Source organism: Lygodium microphyllum, chromosome 12 (assembly GCF_053477565.2).
Source record: "Lygodium microphyllum isolate KBCC chromosome 12, Lygodium_microphyllum_v1.1.10, whole genome shotgun sequence".
NCBI lineage: Eukaryota > Viridiplantae > Streptophyta > Polypodiopsida > Schizaeales > Lygodiaceae > Lygodium > Lygodium microphyllum.
Window position 1 is genome coordinate 117901024 of NC_141146.1, and position 13501 is coordinate 117914524.

At 39.2% G+C, this 13501-nt stretch overlaps 1 pseudogene; it reads left to right on the top strand.

Annotated features, from left to right (window-relative positions):
* Positions 1-2157: 2157 nt before the first annotated feature.
* Positions 2158-13501, top strand: part of LOC148028193 (protein translation factor SUI1 homolog pseudogene) — a 53974-nt pseudogene continuing 42630 nt past the window's right edge.

A 13501-nucleotide genomic window follows, 5' to 3' on the forward strand; every position in this document is an offset into this window, starting at 1 on the left:
CCCCAAAAACCAAAGCAATATAATAGAAACTCGAGAATTTTCACAAAGGATCATGAGACCCTCATTACAATTTCCTTATTCTTCCATTGATACACACATAAACACTAGAGTGTGCAATCTTGTACACTTTTACAACCCTATACAATAGCCATCTACTAGAGGGAAAACTCCTCTTTGGGAGCCATGCACAACAACCATAGATAATCATGGCCTAAATCATGGGTGCAAGAGCCAAGATAAGATACAAGGTAATGACCTTGAGTAGTAGATACAATAAAATATACAAGGGACATATTTTAAACTAGCTTAAGACAATAAATGATATTAAGTACACCTGTAGGGAGATTTGGAGGGGCTCTCATGTGAGTAAAAGTGTCTATATTTGAAAAGGTGAATACATCCCATATAAGAAACACCCATTACATGGATTTTCTAGACCCATGGATCTAGTTACACAACATAAAACATAGAATTTTCTTTCAAGACTAGGACCATGGCTTGGGATCAGATTTTAAAGAATTTTCTGATGATGTGAGAGCCTCCACTTTATGAAAGTGTCTCTAAAAACCAATAGATTTTCCAACTTTAGGCATAGCATCATCTCGACCTTCACCATAGAAACAAGCGATAAACTAAAACATAAAGAATCCATATGAATTTTCAAGATAGCCCCAATAAAATCTTGTGATTGTAGCCTCCAATCCATACTTGTAGTTCTTCCATCTGGTTGAAGACCCCATCTCTAGTGTACCTGCCCATGTCAAAGGGACCAAAAATATCTACTTTTTCAAAGGTTTCATAAGAAGCTTAATAGATATGAAAGAGAGGAGGTCTGGTCTAATGATCGATAAAGGATAATAGAAATGCATCACAACATGATGGTGGCCTATTAGCATACCCCACTATCAATCAAATGATGCATTTCTACATATTTGATCATTGTTTGGCCATAGCAGTCCTTCACATGGCAACATGATGCTACAAGCAAGGACCCCATATCACCACTAAGCTATCAATTCTCCTCATACTCATCTCATCCAACTTAGCTAGCAAGCCAAAGGGATAATCTCACTATTTACATGCAAAGTATGATTTGATTCATCTCAAATCCCTGCCTCCATCTCACATAGCTAAATAGTTCATTTCCCCCCCTATACATCCCTTATCAAGGGTTAAACTTAAAATATTTTAAATTCCACACCCCCATTCACACAAGGATTTATCTACATAATACATAAACCCCTAATAGTCAATATATAACCTCCTCCCTCCCCTCCCAATAGATACAACTTCATAACATATGTAGATGGAATTGCATTCACCATAAGTTTGGGACACGTGGTCAAATCTTTAGATTTTTCATAACTTGAACACTATAACTCCAAATTGAGCGCTCTATAGTTCAATAGATTCCATTTTTCAAGTGCTTTCCAATGATTAGGTCACATCATATGGTTTTGAGAAACTTATGTGCATGTTATCCAGGTGCCACCTTTTTAGTATTCAAAAAATGGGAATTGGAAGATTTCCAAACTCACTAATATTGAGGGAGCATGTGGTGATGGCAATCAAGGTTAGTTTCTTCTTCAAGATTCGAAGGTTGTGGCTACATCAACATGCCACGTATAACTTGAAGACAAACTTCATAAGTAAGGATACCTAGACAGATATTCAACTTTCATGCCATTTTGTTGTGCTTCTCATAAAGATGTTTAGTAAACTTTTTCTAGATCTCAAGTGTCCATCACATCTCACTGGATCATATGCAACTAAAATTTAATTTAGTAAAATTGGAGGTATGGTGGGACAAGAAAGAACCTTTGACTTTGGAGACCTTTTTCATAGTGTCGGTAGTTTGAATGAGATCGCCATGCATGAATGTAGTTCAAATGGGCTAATCTTATCAAGGGCTCACAAGAAGTAGGAGCATATATGGAAGTGTTTGAATATACAAGAAATATTTCAAAGGTAGATCTAGGTACCTATGAATGTGTGGCTTCAGACGAAATAATAGTAGATGCATTGAAAGAGGGCTTGCAGCAAGTACAAAGGTTGTGTGAGTCATTGGGATTGAAACCCAGCAAGACAGATAACTTAAAGTGGTGGTTAGAGCCTTGGGAGGATACAAATTCTATGTGACCAAAGATAGACGATGAAATGGGGGAGGTTGATGAATGTGATGACATTGGACAACAAACTAGTGATGAAGAACAATTAGAGAATTCAAATGGGGATGATGACATTATTGCTCTTAGTGAGTTTGGACATGAAATTGATGGGCTCTTAGATGAGGTTCATGTCTCAAGTATTGTTATAGAAAGTCAGAAGATCAACCCAACAATGGAAGTTGATGGAAAGTATATCTTCAAGACCACGTTGGTCAATCAATTAAATGGGAGTTCGACTTTGTTAAAGGCTCGATTGACAAGAGTGAGGCAAGGTATCTACTTTGACCATAAACTAAAATCACAATAATCAAGCAATATGAATTTCTTTGGGATAGGTTATGATTGTGCAGTATATTTTGTATATGATAGAAACGATCAAGGAAGTGGTAAGCTTCCAAAGAGAGATGGAAAAGCCACAAACTTGAATAAAATGGACAGGTCTCATAGCACATGATACCTTGGCAGGGTCCAACAGATGAGGAAAAAAGTATGAGGTAGATATGTGGATTGTAAATGAGGCTTTGATTTGACAAATCAACCTCAAGGCATAGAAGTTAATCTTGGTTGGTACCAGAGGGTGAAAGGATCACGTATGTTTACATATGACTTGATAGACTTGAACATGATTTCCATAGATTTGGTGATCGCATTGGCAAATCTAACATACAATCCATCAAATGAAAGATATCAACTAGATGAGAATGATTATAAGTTGTTTAATGACTTTCTCAAGTGTGTTGAGTAATCACATGCATGCTCCAAGTAAGTGATTTCAATTTGGAACAAGCTTTGTATTTTCTTTCTAAATAATCTAGTTACACTTTTTATAGTCATTTTTCCTGTAGGAAATGGATCTTCAAGCTAGCACCTCACAAGCCTAGGACATACTCTTTGCAGCTGAAGTATTGCTACCAAAGGGTTTTTTGAGAGCTCTTCAAACTAATCTTATGGTAAGGTACTAGGTTGACTGAAGTATGTTTTTGTTGCTAAAATATTAAGGTGACGTATTGGGATTACATCATGAACAAACTATATTGTATATAGTGTTTCTATTGTCTAGTCTTATTTTGATTTTAGTTATGCTACATACTTTGTATGTGCTATTGATGAGTGCTTGACACAAGAGATTTACTTTTGTCTTGCTTTCAGAACAATTTTATTGCATTTTGAACTTTTGGGATTCTTCGGCAACATTATGCATGGAGATAAATAGTGATGAAAGCAACAGGAGACAATATACTTATGTTTGCTTATTTTATATAGTATATATATATATATCTTCCTATACTATAGAGTCCAAATGTAAGGGATATACTTTGGACATGTGGATCTTAGAGATTTTCGCATATAGCTTTATGTCGTAGTGCTACTATAAAATGTTGTAGCATCCTTTTTTCAAAGTAGAGAATGGATTCTTGCACATATTGTAAAGTTTCAAGCTTTTTTAAGTTAGAATATGAAAATTTAGAATGCTTCTACGACTAGTTAGCATGTGGTGTCAATTCTTGTGTTGGTTTTTATGTTAAAATGTTCTACCATCAAGACCAAGATCTCGGGAGATGATGAAATACTCAATGAGAACTTGGGTGCATGGGAACATTTTTAAAGAGAAGAATCAAAGAAAACATTCAAATATGCCATAGTTCCTTGTATGCTTCTCTCTGTCCTTTGTAATTGCCTCATACAATGTTGCACTTGTTTGTTTGCAATCCTCTAGGCAGGTGCCCAATTCTGGCGGTCATCTCTTTGTGCATCTCCATCTCATAGCTTGTGTTGACCGATGGAAAATGAGGTGTAGACCATTGTAACATGATTGAGTGTAATCCAAAATCCAAACATTACCAATTGCAAGTTGTCAAGTAGGGCTATCAAGTGGACCAATAAGCTTTTTTCCACAGTATATAAAGTCTTGAGCATGTAAGCCATACACACGTCCTTCCACTATTCTCCCTTTTAATTTCCATCCACACCAATTAATAAAGAACTAGTCCTTGTTCTTCCCAAGGTAAACTTCAAGCATAAGCTTCAGCCATCTACTATCTCCATTTGAAGAATGCCCAATTATTGGGCTTATTGTATCCCTTAGCTTTGCATCCCACAAACATTCCACAATGCTCCATTGATTTCTAACAAAAACACTATCAAATGGATTACATGTGGCTTGTGCCACCAAAGCTAGTCATGGAAGACTCTCATGGAAAGGGTTTACTATCAAAAGTCTTGCATATCTCCCCACCACATGGTTTTGAAAGGCATCCACTATCCTATCATAACCTTGTGATCCCTCTCCCACAACAATTGTATTGTTGCAATAGCATTGATGATGTTCTCCCTTACTTCCACAAAACCCAATAAGAGTGTCATCCTTTGTGTTCCACCTACACAAAATGAAGTCATCTTTAGATTTTTATCAATTGTATACCTTCTGTACACGATGGAAAGTAAGAAAATATGTAAGCCACAACATATTAGAGCTATCCAAGCTTATCTTATGCGACTTTGATGGTTGTCTCATCTTCAACGATGATGATCGGAACCATTGATGGAACCCCATGTTTTATTTTTTCATCCATATATATCTTACCCACTTCCTCAAAGATGTATTCATGTTCTCCAAGTATGAAGTGAATTGCTTTCTTTCCTTGCCTTTTTGTAATAGACATGGATGGCCCTCCAAGGTTGGCACTCAAAAAGTCATGCAAGTGTGGCCCACCCCAATTTTTAATGAGCTCAAACATGGTCTTTGTAGTCTCAGTGAATCTTTGTGCTTGCTTGGCTTGCACTACATTCCTTGCTACATCTTGAAAAAAGTCCCACAAGGCTGGTTTACCTCCGACTTTACCTTATCGATGGGCCTCAACTATGTTATTACAAAAGCGTCGCACATCCTTCATATTTAGGCATTGAAAGTTTGCTTCTTTTAAGGACCGGATCCTCACAGAAAGCATAGCAACTCTTGCTTGCAACCACCATAGCTCCCTCTTGGCCTCTTTCAAGTTTCTATTGGTCTCAATTGTCACTTTTTTTAGCTCTTCACCACTAAGATAATCTAATCGTCTTCCTTCTCCTGTGTTCCTAGCCCCTCTCTTTTCAATAGTAGCTCTCTCTCTATACACTCTCATGTGAAAATCATCACAAGTGGGAATTCTTTCGCAATATTCACAAGTAAAATTTTCAAAGGGTTTTCCACCACCATATGAAATTCGAAGTCAATTCACATGCCTATAGTATCCATCAACCTTGATTTCAATAGACCGGTCATATAAGGTAGCTTTTGTGTATGGCTTTGGATACCACACACTCCCTACTTTAAGGTCATGTAGCATCGATTTTATATCCAAATCACAACCTTTGTAAGTTATAGTTCTTTTCCATAATCCCCAACAAAGAAAATTCAACTCACATGAAGGAGAAATGCTTGAGTCACCTATACAAGTAGAAGGTGTTTTCAAATATATTGGTGTTGCACTTTTTTGGGTTGACTGGAGAAAGGCACCCAATGACTTTTGTCATGGATCCACCTCAAAAATATTTCTTGGTCTTCCTCAAGCATTTGCTGAAACTACTTGACTGGTGGATGATGTTTTGGATACAACCATGATGTGAGACTTTGACTTTACATGCTCTGTAAGGAGTGTTTGCAAGTTTGGTCTTTGAGGACACAAGTGCAGCCACTTTTGATCATACTTACATACAAATATTACTCTTCCTTTGTCTTTATAGCCACGCAAGGTTGCCTCAGCAAACTCAAAATTAGATCCTACATGATTTCAAGCTGAAAGTCACAAAGCTAATATCCAAAGGGATTAGGTATCAGCTGTAAAATGATTGCACATGCGATCGTTAAACAAAACTAAATTACAGTTCTTTCCTAAACTAGGGACTGCTACATATACAAAAGACAGTTTACTCAAGGTCTCAATTTTTAGAAGAAAGTGACTTGCCTTCATGAGTGCTATTCAAAATATTCATCTCCTCTACAGTAGCTAAAATCATTGTCATGTCATCTTCATTGCTTTCTTCTATGTCCTTTGAGTTAGATATCACTCCAACCTTCAACCCTCAGTTTGTTAGAAACCTTCTTTGATGTGCTTGATTCTCCAATACATGGATTCCCATGAAATTGGAAAGGCATGAGTAGGAGGATTGCTTGCCGCTTATTCCTGATCCATAAGTAGATCCACATTCATGGCATCATACTTGAGCCAAGGGTCCACCATCTAGATCTTCCGTGGTAAGATCAAAATTATCATCTCTTAGTGGATTGAGCTCCCTCAACTTCTTTCGAGTACTCTCACATTGGGCTAGCCAACTTTCAAGTGTAGACTTTGAAAGCAACATGCTCTTGAGCTTATGTATAGCTTGCTTTGGGTTATCAACTAGATTGTGCATAGCTTTATCGCTTGCTTTGAAGCCTGTAACTTCTACAATATCAATCAAGTCCTTGCATATCTGCTTTGTGGGCCAAACCTCACCCCAAGTCTCATCTACTATGATTGAATCCCTCCTTATAGTGATAAATTTGACATTTTCTACATGCCAATGTTCTTCTTGTATTGGGTTTATTGTGCAACATCCACTATTTTCATCTTCATTTTCAATGATAAATTTAAATGAACCACAAATAAGCCCATCCTATATTATCTCTTGTCATATTGCACTGTATGTGGAATCAGCTACAACTCGAACATACCCCAAAAGCACTTTCTCACTAGATTTATGCTCAAAAACCTTCATGCAAGTCTTTGAAGCCATGAGTTGTTGGCCGCCTTGTATCTAGGTACATAATAGAAAAAGTTATGTTGTTAATCAATAGCTTATTAGGGGTAGGAAACATGCACTCACATCAAGGAAAAAATTCACAAATGACTCTATTATACAAGAGTACGCGCATAACAAATAATTGTACCATGTAACGCATATATGATTTGTGGTTCCACTACTTGGTACAAGCACTACTTCTTGCTCGCTGTAACAAATGTACTTTACTTTTTTATTTTACATTTACAATATACATCCAATGATAAATTCATAGGTTATCTAGAAATAAGATATAATTCACCATATTAAAGCCATGTCAAAATGATAGATGCCTCTATGAAAGACATTTCATTGTTTAGTAGAAAAAGAACAATAGAAAAGAGATGCTCTAAGATAGTGTGAAGTGAAGTCGATAAAACTAGTACTGCATTATGATTTACATGGTGCCACAAATTATTCATGTAGAAGATGGATCCATCTTCTCAAAGGGTCACATGGCCAACTCCCGGTTCGTGCCAGGATGCTTGCAAACAAGCTCTTCATCTCTTCAAAGGAAACCCTGCTTGTTAGATCTGTATTCATCATTTCTTCTTCAAAAATTTGAGAAAAGTGTCTTATCATTTGAAAGGAGGGAGTGATAGCTTTTGTTAATTCAAAGTAGTCTGAGGCATCATAATAGAATTGAAAAATCTCCCTTAGCACCCATCCCAATGCATAAACATCTGACATGGGTGTATAATATCCCTTCTATGCTATATCTTCCAACTTAAGGGCTAGCCATTTCCTTCGTGCATGATCCAATTTGCAATGATTCAATTTTCTTGCATATGTTTCATCATCATCCTGACACTCTCTAGGTGGCTTTGCAAATGCCCTTCGTTGCTCTAAGAAGTCCAGAACCCTACCCCAATCTATTATTCCCACACAACACACCACAACAAAATCCAAAAAAATATTTCTTGGATGTAAATCTGTGTGCATCCACCTCCCTTTGTGTATCGACACATTCCCAAAATTAAAGCATGCATAGCAGACAATACACATTTGCAAAATTTAGTGATTCGTCATATTTGATCAATTGCTGATTGACTATCTTCATCACGCATTCTCTTGCCCCTGCATGAAAGAAAAAAATTTGTGAATCATCCATGGGATGAAGGGAGTTGGGTCATCAAGTCCCCAAGGCTACCTCTATTAAAGTTCGGTGTAATTGTCCACAAGGGCTCTTTAGCAGTGGCTACAATGACACCAATACTTGGTGTCTAATTTGCATTATAATCTCCTTGCGTTGCTCTACTTTCCTTCTATAATTCTTCCCTTGATAACACTTTCCAGCATAGATTCTACTGGGATCAAACCCAACTACACCTATACTTTTCACTTTGAATATTATACCATACATACCTCTTCCCAATTCTTCTCCTTGAACTATCTCATTTTCACTTAGATTTGTCATTGTATATACATTGGGCATACGAGCACTGTAACGTGTCCACCTGTTATCTTCAGGACACGTCTTAGCAGCCCATCAGAAAGGATGTCTAGAAAGCTCCGCCCGGCACTCCCATGGAATGTTACGGGGTTTGCAATCTAGAACTTTCCGCGTCTGCCATGTAGCAGAAGTATTCCAGTCATTCCCACTTAGGACCAACGTGAATTAGGGTTTTTCCTATTGGTCATTTCCTAATGGCAACTAGCATCGAACCCGAGCGAACTACTTTACGCAGAAATGCGAGGTCCGAAGTGGATTCACGTTGCACTTGGTTCAAGGAGAATGGAAAACGAGAGGGATGCAAAGCTCAACCTCTTTGCCATAAGGCATAGTCCCATTCCGTTCCCCTAAAACAACGTAAATCAGGATCATTTATAACTTAGATTCTAGGTCAACGCTTTTGCTGTTCGTGTTTTTTGAACGATCTTCTTGCTGTCCATCATGATTGAGAAAAGTTCCTGGCCAATCGGGACCACCCATCTGTAGGACGGACCCATGGCCACGTCCTCCGCACTTTCCTCAGGTTGTTTATTTATTTAATTACCTAAAACATTTAGTTGGACATGTATCAATCAGCTTCCTTGATTAGCCCGTTAGGTACTAGTTCCTTCACGTAATCATAGCACTTGACATAGAAAAACAATGTCAAACAAGTTCCTTTTCAATAGTTTATCATATTTATCTTTGAAATACATAAAGTCCAGCCCATAGGCTTATCCATGATCCGCCCGAAGGCTATCCAGCAATTCACAGGGATTACTAATCCAAGATTTCGCCCATAGAATAGTATGCGGGCCTCGAGATCTAATCCCAAGTCACATTGGCCTCTTGTGCAGGGCCTAGAAGGCGAGGGATTTACAACTGGAGCCCCCCCAGCACCCAAGCGCCCTCTTACTCCAAGTAGCACTCAACCGAGAGACCTCTCGCAGTGGGTTTGATCCACCTTTCGGGTGCGGTTAACAACCCCCTTGGGTAGGGTCAGGTAGGCAGTCGGGGGTAACTGAAGCTACCTCTCCCTTCAAGCCTTCAACCTGAAGCATTAGATATCTTTTCATTCTTTAATTCTTTGAGCAAACAAAGCTAAACAGTGCTCTTAAAACTGTTACAAGCACAATCATTTCCATTGGTCGTTATTTTTGGCCAACTGCTAAGGAGTCAATCCTTCTTTCCGAATGCATCCATTACTCGATCCGAGATCAATTGCGACTTGACAAGATCCTCAAGGGTTTATTTGTTAACCCTATATCCTGGGTTAGGGCCGTACCCTATTAACCCGACTTAATCAAAATCTTAAGTTCTATTAGCAGTGAATATGTTATTCCAATTCACCGATTGGTCTTTTGCTTCAAGAAAATATCTAATCCCATATCTTGGTCACTTTACCCAAGAAAGGTACTATATCAGGATAATTATTCATCCTCTTGCAAGATAAACTTGCATAAGAATCTGCCAATCTCATTCCGAGAAATTGGCCATTCCCTTGTGATTAGATATAACAACTATGGGACTATTCTACCCATCAACGGTATCTTCTAATCACAGTATCATTGATTAGATATAACAATCCGTTCCTAATTGCATTAGGCCAACATTGTCGGTCCTAGGGTTCCGAGTTTCATCTTTTTAGCGAGAGATTCTTAGGAAAAACCCTAGATCACTTCTCGCAAGTATGTTCCAATGTCTCTACATTCCGTGAATGTTGGCAAGTCTTTAGGGTATAGGAGTTTCAGCTTTGGGAATTACGAGCGACTAGGTAATGTCATCAACGTGTTAAATCCTAGTTAGCTCTTTGGGATACGTTGCATTGAATTAACCCTTCCTAAACGAGTACCTCGCGGTTTTAGGTGTTTAGGTTTAAACCAATTTAACTTGTCTGGTCTTGAACATGATTCATTGTCTACGTATAAGTTGATTTACAAACCCTAACTTTTCGGGTTAAGATCAAAGTATAGGCATAATTCCAATTGATCATCCTATAATATGCAAACAAGATTCATGCTACTAAGTTTTAGGATTTTATGTTTAAACATGCAGCCTTTTTTCTTCTTTCATTTTCGAATGAGTTTGTTGTATGCAAAACTTACCCAATCTTCTGTTGATTTGAGTTTTTTTTTTAGGCCACATGCCTAGAGTTAAATCTTCTTCATGCAGCCCTAGCAATTTCCTATGGTTGCTAGCAACTTTCTTTAAGAATCATTTCAAAAAAGATGTTCAATAATGCAATAAGCGGTTTAAACCTTCCATGCTTAATTGAAGTATACAATCATAATTCCGTTTTGTAAAGATGGGCATTAATCAATCTAGTTAATGCATAAAGCCACTTGCTAGAAATGCATAGAAATCTTATGCTCACTTTATTTTGTTCGTTTTATTGAAAAAAAAACCAATGACCGAATTCATCCATCGTGAGCTCTTTCCTTTAAATTAGTCAGAGTATTTAAATTGAAAGATGCATCCTATTTCAAAAAAATGATCCATGCGCGATTGAATTATAACGACGTAAATCAAAATTAGGAAGAAAAACCTGGACTTGTGGTGAAATGTCCACATGGATATTAGGAGACGATCCTCCTACGGTTGCATCTTGAGCTTTCTTAGGAGCCATCGCAAATGCGGCCTTTTCGTTTTTGAATAAATGGGCTTTTAAACCCACTAGAGAGGCAATAACAATGGCCCATAGGAAAGGTTTTCGAGCTCGGGCTAGTGGATGCTTGTGGGGAACCCAAAGGGGGGAAAAAGCCTTAACTCCCGGGATAAATGAGCTTTTCAAAGGCCCTTGGGTGAAATGGAAAAAAGGGGGAAAAGGGGTGTGAAAGACCTTAAAGAGGGAATTTTGTGTGGGGGAAAAAGGGGTGTCTTGTGAAGGCCAATAGAAAGGGGATTCTAAGGTACCCTGAAGTTTGAAATAATCCTTGAGTAGGAATGTGAGGGGGGAAAAAAGAAAGGCCTAATGGGATTTTTTTAAAAAAAAACTTGGAGAGGGTCCATGGGAATGGGGGGGTTTTGGATCCCGGGGGGGGGGAGGGGGGTTTATCAAGCCCACATGCACACGGGCTAGAAGGAAGGCCACTAGGATGATTTTTGGGGGGAATGGAATATGAAAGGGGGCTTCCTAAGGCTTTGAAAGATTCCCAAGAAGCTTCCAAAGCTTCTGGGCTCGTCGTGGAGATGCCACGTGGGGGTGACGAAGCGACTATTGGCAGCAGCTTGTACTTCCCAGGTGGTGGCACGGCAAGCTGACATGCGGCAGCCAGCAATTCTCCTCTCCCCTTCAACCTCGACAGCGACGTGACGGCTTCTGCCTCCTTCAGCTCTACGGCAGCGATTTAGGTAGTCCGATGGCTTTTTTCTTCACCGTCAGCCTTTTTCCTCCTCTACGGCCACGTCCCCTCGTCTGATCGGCCCCCCACATGGTTTATGTAGGTGAGCGGAGGGGATCCTCCCTCCCCTATGCGACATCGTGCATGCCCTCTCCCTTCAGCAAGCTCTAGGAGCTTGCTCACCCTTGCTATTTCCCTCTCCTCCAGCTCGATTGTTGGCTGGAGGAAAGGGGGTAAAAAAATTTACCATATTTCTAACAATTTTCATTTGGATTATTTGTAAGAGGAGATTCTCGTGAGGAGTGCAATGTTAGAGCTTGGAATTGTTACATTCTCTCCCCCTTAGAGGAATCGAGATGTCCTCATCTCGAGATAAACTGGGGATATTGGTGGTTGAGAGCGCTTTCATCTATCCAAGTGGCATCCTCTTCGGGATAATCTTTTCACTGGACCAGGCATTCTTTCAAGGTTCTGGATCTCAGTTGTCTCTCCCTAACATCTAAGATCCTATCAGGACTTAGTTCAAGGACTCCTTGACTAGGCATTACAATTTGTTGGTCATCAAGTACATGGTTAGAATAAGGTACATACTTCTTCAAGAGGCTGATATGGAATACATTATGAACCTTTAGGTTCTCCGGGAGTTGCAGTCTATAAGCATTAGGTCCTAGGCACTTGAGGATCTTATACGGTCCACAATACCTTGGACTTAGATTCTTGCAATCTCCTAAGGATAGGGAACTCTTCTTTGGACGTACGCAAATAAAGACCATGTCTCCTTCCTCGAAGGTTCTATCTTGATGCTTCAAATTCGCGTATGCCTTCTATCTATCCTTGGCGGCTTGGATGTCCTATCTTATTGACTTTATTTGGTCATCCATCTCTTCCAACATTTGCCTTGAAGCTTCAACCCTCAAGGTTGGATCTGAGAAGTTTAGGGGACTTCGACACTCATGGACATAAAATGCTTGAAAAGGGATCATCTGAATGCTTTGTTGGTAAGAAGCATTGTAGGCAAATTCAACCAAAGGCAAGTATTGAATCCACCTTTTTGGCTCACGACAACAGTATGCCCTAAGCATATCCTCGATGATTTGATTGACTCGCTCCGTTTGGCCATCAGTTTGGGGATGGTAAGCTATGCTAAAACAGACTTGAGTCCCAATGGCTTCAAAGATAGCTCTCCAGAAGTGTGATGTGAAGAGAGAGTCATGATCACTAATGATTCTTCTGGCTAGCCCATGTAGCTTGAATATCTCCTTGATAAACAACCTTGCAATGTCTGAAGCTTTATAGTTTGTCTTTACTGGAATAAGGTGCGCAACCTTAGTAAGCATGCCAACCACAACCATGATGGAGTTGTATCCTCCCTGAACTTGGGGTAGGACAACAACAAAGTCCATACTGATGAATTCCCATTTCATTTGGGGAATGTCGAGTGGTTGTAACTTCCCTAGCATTTTGACATGTTCGGCTTTGATACGTTGACAAGACAAACACTCAATGACATATTTGAGAAAGTCACCTTTAAGCCTCTCCCAATAGTAGCTCTTCCTAACTGCATTGAGAGTCTTGGCATAGCCAGGATGTCCTGAGAAAGGGGAATCATGAGCTTCCCACAATATCTTCTACTTAAGTCACTGGCTTGCTAGTATACATACTCTCGTTCTATAGTAGACAAGTCCACTATTGATAGAGAATTCATGATACTTAGCTTGCAGCTTTTGGTCCTAATCTTTGATAGAGTTCTCCCTTAGCAT